A 9,252-nucleotide genomic window follows, 5' to 3' on the forward strand; every position below is an offset into this window, starting at 1 on the left:
CTTGTGAGCCATTATTCGGCCTCATTCACAATGTGATACAGTGTTGTCTTGTGAGCCGTTATTCGGCCTCATTCACAATGTGATACAGTGTTGTCTTGTGAGCCATTATTCGGCCTCATTCACAATGTGATACAGTGTTGTCTTGTGAGCCGTTATTCGGCCTCATTCACAATGTGATACAGTGTTGTCTTGTGAGCCGTTATTCGGCCTCATTCACAATGTGATACAGTGTTGTCTTGTGAGCCGTTATTCGGCCTCATTCACAATGTGATACAGTGTTGTCTTGTGAGCCGTTATTCGGCCTCATTCACAATGTGATACAGTGTTGTCTTGTGAGCCGTTATTCGGCCTCATTCACAATGTGATACAGTGTTGTCTTGTGAGCCGTTATTCGGCCTCATTCACAATGTGATACAGTGTTGTCTTGTGAGCCGTTATTCGGCCTCATTCACAATGTGATACAGTGTTGTCTTGTGAGCCGTTATTCGGCCTCATTCACAATGTGATACAGTGTTGTCTTGTGAGCCGTTATTCGGCCTCATTCACAATGTGATACAGTGTTGTCTTGTGAGCCGTTATTCGGCCTCATTCACAATGTGATACAGTGTTGTCTTGTGAGCCATTATTCGGCCTCATTCACAATGTGATACAGTGTTGTCTTGTGAGCCGTTATTCGGCCTCATTCACAATGTGATACAGTGTTGTCTTGTGAGCCGTTATTCGGCCTCATTCACAATGTGATACAGTGTTGTCTTGTGAGCCGTTATTCGGCCTCATTCACAATGTATTGATACAGTGTTGTCTTGTGAGCCGTTATTCGGCCTCATTCACAATGTGATACAGTGTTGTCTTGTGAGCCGTTATTCGGCCTCATTCACAATGTCTTGATACAGTGTTGTCTTGTGAGCCGTTATTCGGCCTCATTCACAATGTGATACAGTGTTGTCTTGTGAGCCGTTATTCGGCCTTATTCACAATGTGATACAGTGTTGTCTTGTGAGCCGTTATTCGGCCTTATTCACAATGTGATACAGTGTTGTCTTGTGAGCCGTTATTCGGCCTTATTCACAATGTGATACAGTGTTGTCCTGTGAGCCGTTATTCGGCCTCATTCACAATGTGATACAGTGTTGTCTTGTGAGCCGTTATTCGGCCTCATTCACAATGTGATACAGTGTTGTCTTGTGAGCCGTTATACGGCCTCATTCACAATGTGATACAGTGTTGTCTTGTGAGCCGTTATTCGGCCTCATTCACAATGTGATACAGTGTTGTCTTGTGAGCCATTATTCGGCCTCATTCACAATGTGATACAGTGTTGTCTTGTGAGCCGTTATTCGGCCTCATTCACAATGTGATACAGTGTTGTCTTGTGAGCCGTTATTCGGCCTCATTCACAATGTGATACAGTGTTGTCTTGTGAGCCGTTATTCGGCCTCATTCACAATGTGATACAGTGTTATCTTGTGAGCCGTTATTCGGCCTCATTCACAATGTATTGATACAGTGTTGTCTTGTGAGCCGTTATTCGGCCTCATTCACAATGTGATAAAGTGTTGTCTTGTGAGCCGTTATTCGGCCTCATTCACAATGTCTTGATACAGTGTTGTCTTGTAAGCCGTTATTCGGCCTTATTCACAATGTGATACAGTGTTGTCTTGTGAGCCGTTATTCGGCCTTATTCACAATGTGATACAGTGTTGTCTTGTGAGCCGTTATTCGGCCTTATTCACAATGTGATACAGTGTTGTCTTGTGAGCCGTTATTCGGCCTTATTCACAATGTGATACAGTGTTGTCTTGTGAGCCGTTATTCGGACTCATTCACAATGTGATACAGTGTTGTCTTGTGAGCCGTTATTCGGCCTCATTCACAATGTGATACAGTGTTGTCTTGTGAGCCGTTATTCGGCCTCATTCACAATGTGATACAGTGTTGTCTTGTGAGCCGTTATTCGGCCTCATTCACAATGTGATACAGTGTTGTCTTGTGAGCCGTTATTCGGCCTCATTCACAATGTGATACAGTGTTGTCTTGTGAGCCGTTATTCGGCCTCATTCACAATGTGATACAGTGTTGTCTTGTGAGCCATTATTCGGCCTCATTCACAATGTGATACAGTGTTGTTTTGTGAGCCGTTATTCGGCCTCATTCACAATGTGATACAGTGTTGTCTTGTGAGCCGTTATTCGGCCTCATTCACAATGTGATTCAGTGTTGTCTTGTGAGCCATTATTCGGCCTCATTCACAATGTGATACAGTGTTGTCTTGTGAGCCGTTATTCGGCCTCATTCACAATGTGATACAGTGTTGTTTTGTGAGCCGTTATTCGGCCTCATTCACAATGTGATACAGTGTTGTCTTGTGAGCCGTTATTCGGCCTCATTCACAATGTGATACAGTGTTGTCTTGTGAACCGTTATTGCTTTCATACTTGGAACACTCGCAAACTATCATAAGGGTACAGTAAAAAGACAAGTTGCATAACTCTGGTTGTCATTTTTACGGAATTATGGCCCTTTTTGACTTAGTAACTTTGAATATATGGTTAAATTTTGTGTTTCGATCCACTTTACTTCTAAAGTATGAAGGCTATTGCTTTTAAACTTCTAATACTTTCATGCTATCATGAGGTTACTGTACCTGGCAAGTTGAATTTTACCTTGACCTTTGAATGACCTTTACATTTCAAGGTCAAATTATTAAATTTTGCTAAAAATGCCCTAACTTCTTTATTTATGATTAGATTTGATTGATACTTTGACAAAACTACTTTTACCTGACATACCTCAATAGACTCCACCCAAACCATCCCCCGTGCCCTCCCCCCTCCGCCCCCCCTATTTTTTTTTGTTATAAGATCATCTCACAAATGACCACCACACCCTCACACTATACTATACCCCCCCCCCTTAATCCCCCCCCTATTTTTTTTAAGATCATCTCACAAATGACCACCACACCCTAACACTATACTATAGCCCCCCCCACCCCCGAATCCCCCCCCCTAATTTTTTTTTAGGATCATCTCACAAATGACCACCACACCCTCACACTATACTATACCCCCCCCCCACCCCACCTCCCCAATTTTTTTTTTAAACTGTTAAAAAACACAAATATTTATTTTTATTTATTTTATGTTTCAAATACCGTCCAACCATCGCACCAAACAATACCCCCATCCCCCCAAATTCCCCCCCCTAATTTTTTTTTAAGACCATCTCACAAATAACCACCACACCCTCACACTATACCCCCACCCCACCCCACCTCCCCCCCCCCCTTTTTTGTAAACGGTTAAAAAAAACAATTTTTTTTAAAATTATTTTATGTTTGAAATACCGTCCAACCATCGCACCCAAAAATCCCCCAAACCCCCCCCCCCCCCGATTTTTTTTTTTTTGGCATTTTTTTTCCGCATTTTTGGAAGATAATATAATAAATGTCCACGCCCCCACACTATACACCCCTCTTCACTCCACCCCTCCCTTCTTTGTGATTGAAAATGAGAGTCCCTTCACCTTTAAAAAGAAATAGATGAGCGGTCTGCACCCGCAAGGCGGTGCTCTTGTTAAATCTCGGTCTTTTCTTGTGTGTTATTTGCAATTTTCATTTAATAAAACTAATCTTCTACTTGTTCATGTATTTCTTTTGTTTCGAAGATGCGTAGGTTCATAGTAGGTTCAATTTTGTGAAAGTTATTTCGGGCTTTTGCTATACAACGATTGTTATCCCCAGCCAAAGGCGGAGGGATATTGTTTTGGCGTTGTCCTTCCGTCCGTCCGTCCGTCCGGCACTTTTGTGTCCGAAGCCATATCTTGGAAGTGCTTTGGTGGATTTCATTGACACTTGGTATGAGTATATATATGGATTAGAGGATGATGCACGCCAAATGCCATTGTACACCATCTGTTAAATATGGAGTAATGGCCCTTTGTATATATTCTGTGTCAATGCAGCATGTGGGGGTATACGTCACGTCTGTTACAAAGCTCTAATTTTTGCGGGGGATATCAATTAAACGAATTGGCTTGTTTTCATTGCTCTTGACGTCGTTTTAAAGCCGCTATCTGCTTACAGTACATTTATATGTACACATATGATATATTTAAGTCATTATGTAGAGTGAGCAAAATAAATTACTGTCCTACCAATCTTCAATTTATATTTACACACTCATATGTTTATATTTATTTCAGTTATAAACAACACATGCGGGGTTTCCAGTTCAGCCACCAAAGTATTCATATGTAGCTTCTGCGGCAAGGCGTTAGCCAACAAGTGGAAGCTTACAGAACACGTCAGAACTCACACCGGGGAAAAAACCTTTTGAGTGCACTGTGCGTCACAAACGTTTGGCCTCGAAAAGGTCACTGACATATCACATGGGGATGCATAGTTCGTGAATGAAGTACGAAACAGCGGTGCACGAGTGAATTTCGTCATTTTTCTTCCCAATTTCTGTGTTTGTTACAGGCAGTTGTTACTGGTATGCTCAAGTGTTTTTAAACACTAAACGCGAGGTTCATAATGACCGAATTAAACATGTTGACCGCTGTTCATTTTTTTTAATCTCGGTCATTTTCTTTTGTGGTATTTGCATGGACGTTGTCAGTAATCACGTATTAGTAATATAACTAGTCTTCTACTTGTTAATGTTTGTCTTTTGTGTCAAAGATGCTTAGGTACAACTATTGTGATTTTATTCGGGCTTTTGTTGTACACCGATCGTTTTCGTTGCACTAGCCGACGTTTTAAAAAGTCTGTTTTCATTACATTTATATGTAAACATAAAATATACATGTTATATAAATAAGAAATAATGTAAATGTAGCAATGTAAATACATGTCCCAGTATTGAATAACAGGTACTCATCAAACCACTTATTAAATACATTCAAAGCATATTTATACTTTTATTACACGCATTATTCCTATGTTAACCACGCTATTTTTCGATTATGCAAACAAAAATGTTCGAACATTACAATATCGCAAACAGATTAACTCTTGTTGAGATAAGGCTAAGGATATGTATATCTTTCGCCTTGATATCGCTTAATATAAACAATATTAACATAATTAAAATAATGATATTGATGTAGCCTTTTATGCGGCATAATACAGGTTAATGAAGCGTTAAAACAATTTTTAATATATTTTTATTTCCTTTTTAGTAATAAATATGCATTTACATGTTTATTCAGATTCACAATACGTCAAACATAGTTCATCCCGCCTTTAATATACAATACAAAATGTAGCTTATCGGTAGCGCCACAATATAATTGTTTATAAGTATAAAAACTATTTATATAAACAATCACCATATGTTTATATTTCTTCAGCTATAAACAAACGCGGTGTCCCAGTTTAGCCACCAAAGTAATATATATATACAAACACTAATCAAATGTTTATATTTCTTTCAGTTATAAAAAACCCATGCGGGGTTTCCAGTTCAGCAACCAAAGTATTCGTATGCAGCTACTGCGGCAAGATGTTACCTAACAAATGGAAGCTGGCAGACCACGTCCGGACCCACACCGGGGAGAAACCGTTCGAGTGCACGGTGTGTAACAAACGGATGGCCTCGAAAGGGTCACTGGCCTATCACATGAGGACGCAGCATAGTTCGTGAAAAACGTACGAAACAGCTGTGCAAGTGTGAATTTTAATTCATTTCTGTGGTGGTTACAGAAAGTTGTTACTTATATGCACATTTGTTTAGAAACATGTCGATTATGACCTTGTTTAAAATGTTGACCGCTATACGTTTTTTTTAAATCTCGCACGTTTGCGTTTTGTGGTATTTGCATGGACGTTATCAGTAATCATGTATTAGTAACATAACTAGTCTTGTACTTGTTAATGTTGTTCTTTTGTGCCAAGATGCTTAGGTACAATTATTGTGAGCTTTTTTTGCGCTTTTGTTATACAACGATTGTTTTCGTTGCTCTAGGCGACGTTTTAATGAATTTATGTGTTCATTACAAAAATATAAAACATATGTTATACAAATAAGTTATAATGTAAATGAAGCAATGTAAATAAAACTCCCAATATTGAATTACAGGTACCCACTAGACCACCTATTTAATAAATTCAAAGCATATGTATACTTTTATTCCACGCATTTTTCCTATGTTAACCACGCTATGTTTTTGATAATGCAAACAAAAATGTTCGAACATTACAATATCGCAAACGTTTAACATTTGTTGAGATAAGGCTTAGGATAGGTATATCTGTCGCCCTGATAACAATAAATATAAACACTATTGACTTAATTGAAATAATGATATTGATGTAGCCTTTTAGGCGGCATAATCATGAAATGAAACGTTTAAACAATTTTAATATAATTATTTTTATTTCCGTTTAAGTAACAAATATGCATGTTTTTTCAGATTCACAATACGTCAAACATAGTTCACCCCGCCTTTTGTATTATCAAACACATCTGTTGTTTTTTTGTGTGTGAAAACAACAAAAAACAACGGATGAATAATGATGTCTATGCATTTATACCCACATCTATTGAGTTCACTTGCAAACACAATATCACTTATACATTATTCATGTTCAAATAGGAAGAGGCTAACACTCCATTTGAAAAAAAAAGTTTCTTGTAAACACAAATACGGAGTTAACCGTTTCCAAGGCGAAGCTTATCCGTAGAGATACAACATAAACTTGAACTTTAAGACAAATTTAATGTAGCTTAACTAAAAGATATATACAGTCTAACCTGTCAATAAAGACCACCTAAGGGATTTGGTCGTTGTGGTCTTTGTTCACAAGTGGTCTTTATTCGCAGGGTCGATTGAAAGGAATTGGAAGGATTGGGAGGAAATCGTTGTGGTCTTTATGGACAGATGGTCTCTATTAAAAGGTGGTTTCTAGGAGAGGTTTGACTGTATACATATATAAACACTCAAAATATATTTATATTTCTTTTAGCTATAAACACAGGCGGGGTTTCCGGTTCAGCCACCAAAGTATTCACATGTAGCTACTGCGGCAAGATGTTAGATAACAACAAGTGGAAGATAGCAGAGCACATCCGAACCCACACCGGGGAGAAACCTTTCGAGTGTACCGTTTGTCACAAACGCTTGGCTTCGAAGAGGTCACTGGCGTATCACCTGGGGTTGCATAGTTCTTAAACAAAGTACGAAACAGCTTTGCAAGGGTGAATTTTAATTAATTTCTGAGGTGGTTACGGACAGTTGTAACTATTATGAAATATTGTTTTTATTGTGTCGATTATTACCCAGTTTGAAATATTGACCGACACACGCTCATCGTTTTTAATCGGTGTCATTTTTTCATCGGTGTTATTTGCATGGACGTTATCACGTATCATTTAATAAAACTAGTCTTCTACTCGTTTGTGTTTTTCTTTTTGTGTCAAATATCCGTAGGCTAAGCGTAGGTTCACTATGTTAAATTTATTTCGGGCTTTTGTTATACATGTACAATGATTGTTTTCATTGCTCTAGCCGATGTTTTAAAGCAGCTTTATGTTTTACCGTATATTTATACGTAAAATATACTACATACCTTATATAAATAAGTGATTATTAAAAAAGCGCAATAATAAACAATCATAATAGTTTTATATTTCTTTCAGCTACAAACGCACGCGGGGGTTTCAATATAGCAACCAAAGTTATATAAGTATATATAAATACTAATCATATGTTTATATTTATTTCAGCTACAAACGTACGCGGGGGTTCCATTATAGCAACCAAAGTATTCGTATGCAGCCACTGCGGAAAGCTACTAGCACACAAGTGGAAGCTGGCAGATCATGTCAGGACTCACACCGGGGATAAACTTTTGAATGCACCGTGTGACACAAACGTTTGGCTTCGAAACGGTCGCTGACATATCACATGGGGATGCATAGTTCGTGAAAAAGCGTTGCAAGTTTGAGTTAATACTTTGTGGTAGATAACAACAGAGACATTACGAATTGTTGAAGCCAGGTCCGGCATCGCACTGGGAAAAAAAAACTTTTGAGTGCTCAGTGTGCTGACACGGTCGTGCAAGTGTGAATTTTCAGACATGTCTATGGAAGTTAAAGACAGTTGTTAACTAGTTACCTATATGCAAAAGTGTTTTTGAACGTGTCGATCAAGACCAAGTTTTAACTGTTGACAGCCATAAGATCATCTTATTACAATCTAGGTCATTTTCCGTTGTGTTATTTGCAAGGACGTTATCAGCAATCTCTTATCGCTTATAAAACTAGTCTTTGTTTTGCTCGTGTATTTCTTTTGTGTCAAAGATGCAATGGTTTGGCGTAGGTACAACTTTGTGAAACTTTGTGAAATTAATTTCGGGCTTTTGTTAGCCATGAAGGGCTGTCGGTCTTACTACACAAACGGGTGCATAATGGCTTCCAAGGTATCATATGCTCTAAATAATTATAGATTGACAGTTCTGTCGTCTCTGTTCCAGAAAGGGTTCCAGTGGCATCGTCAACTGGCGGCGTCAGCATCAACGTGTTCAGGTGTCCCGTTCGTGACCGCATGACTGCCAGTAAATGGGCACTGGATCGTCACTTGAAGACTCACTCTGCTGATAAACCCTACGTCTGCCACATTTGCTCGAAGACCTTCAAGTATAAGGACTCGTGGTCAAACCATACGAAGATGCACAGCATGAATGAGTCCTTGTAGAAAGGCGTTTCAATTTCATCCGAAATGTTTTTGGATTATAGTGCTTTTGTTTGTGTATTTTTTGTTGTTTTTTTTTTTGTGTGTGTGGAAAACGGTCGTATTCTTTACGATTTGTACTTTTCATATGACCCTTTCCAAATTTTGTATAAAATATGAATATAAGTTATCAATAAGTAGATATCTTTATGAATATAAGTTATCAATAAGTAAATATCTTAATCCATAGTCTTTGGTTTTTTTTCTATATACATTCAAACTAAATGCTTGTCTTGGTACAATTCAATGTCATGCAGTCTGCGTTTTAGTATCGCTCTGGAAAAAAACGGGCTTAATACATGTAAAGTTTAGTGTCGTCCCAGATGCAGTCCAGTTAATGATTGTAGCCCATAGTTTTGTGTTGTTTGCAAGCGTATACTATTTGTTAGAATTTGTTATACTTACACAACATTGTTATAAAAATAACGTTGTTCATTTTTTATTTTATTCTTAAAGTGGGTTATAAAAATAACGATGTTCATTTTTTATTTTATTCTTAAAGTGGGTTGGATGATTTCT

At 38.2% G+C, this 9,252-nt stretch overlaps 1 long non-coding RNA gene across 1 annotated transcript; it reads left to right on the plus strand.

The window, feature by feature from the left end:
* The first annotated feature begins 7,733 nt into the window (after window positions 1–7,733).
* On the plus strand, window positions 7,734–8,922 carry LOC127874629 (uncharacterized). The gene is made up of 2 exons (XR_008047029.1): window positions 7,734–8,318; window positions 8,477–8,922. It is a non-coding gene; the product is annotated as an uncharacterized LOC127874629 (long non-coding RNA).
* The last annotated feature ends 330 nt before the right edge of the window (window positions 8,923–9,252 follow it).

This window comes from Dreissena polymorpha, chromosome 3, assembly GCF_020536995.1.
Source record: "Dreissena polymorpha isolate Duluth1 chromosome 3, UMN_Dpol_1.0, whole genome shotgun sequence".
NCBI classification, from domain to species: Eukaryota; Metazoa; Mollusca; class Bivalvia; order Myida; family Dreissenidae; genus Dreissena; species Dreissena polymorpha.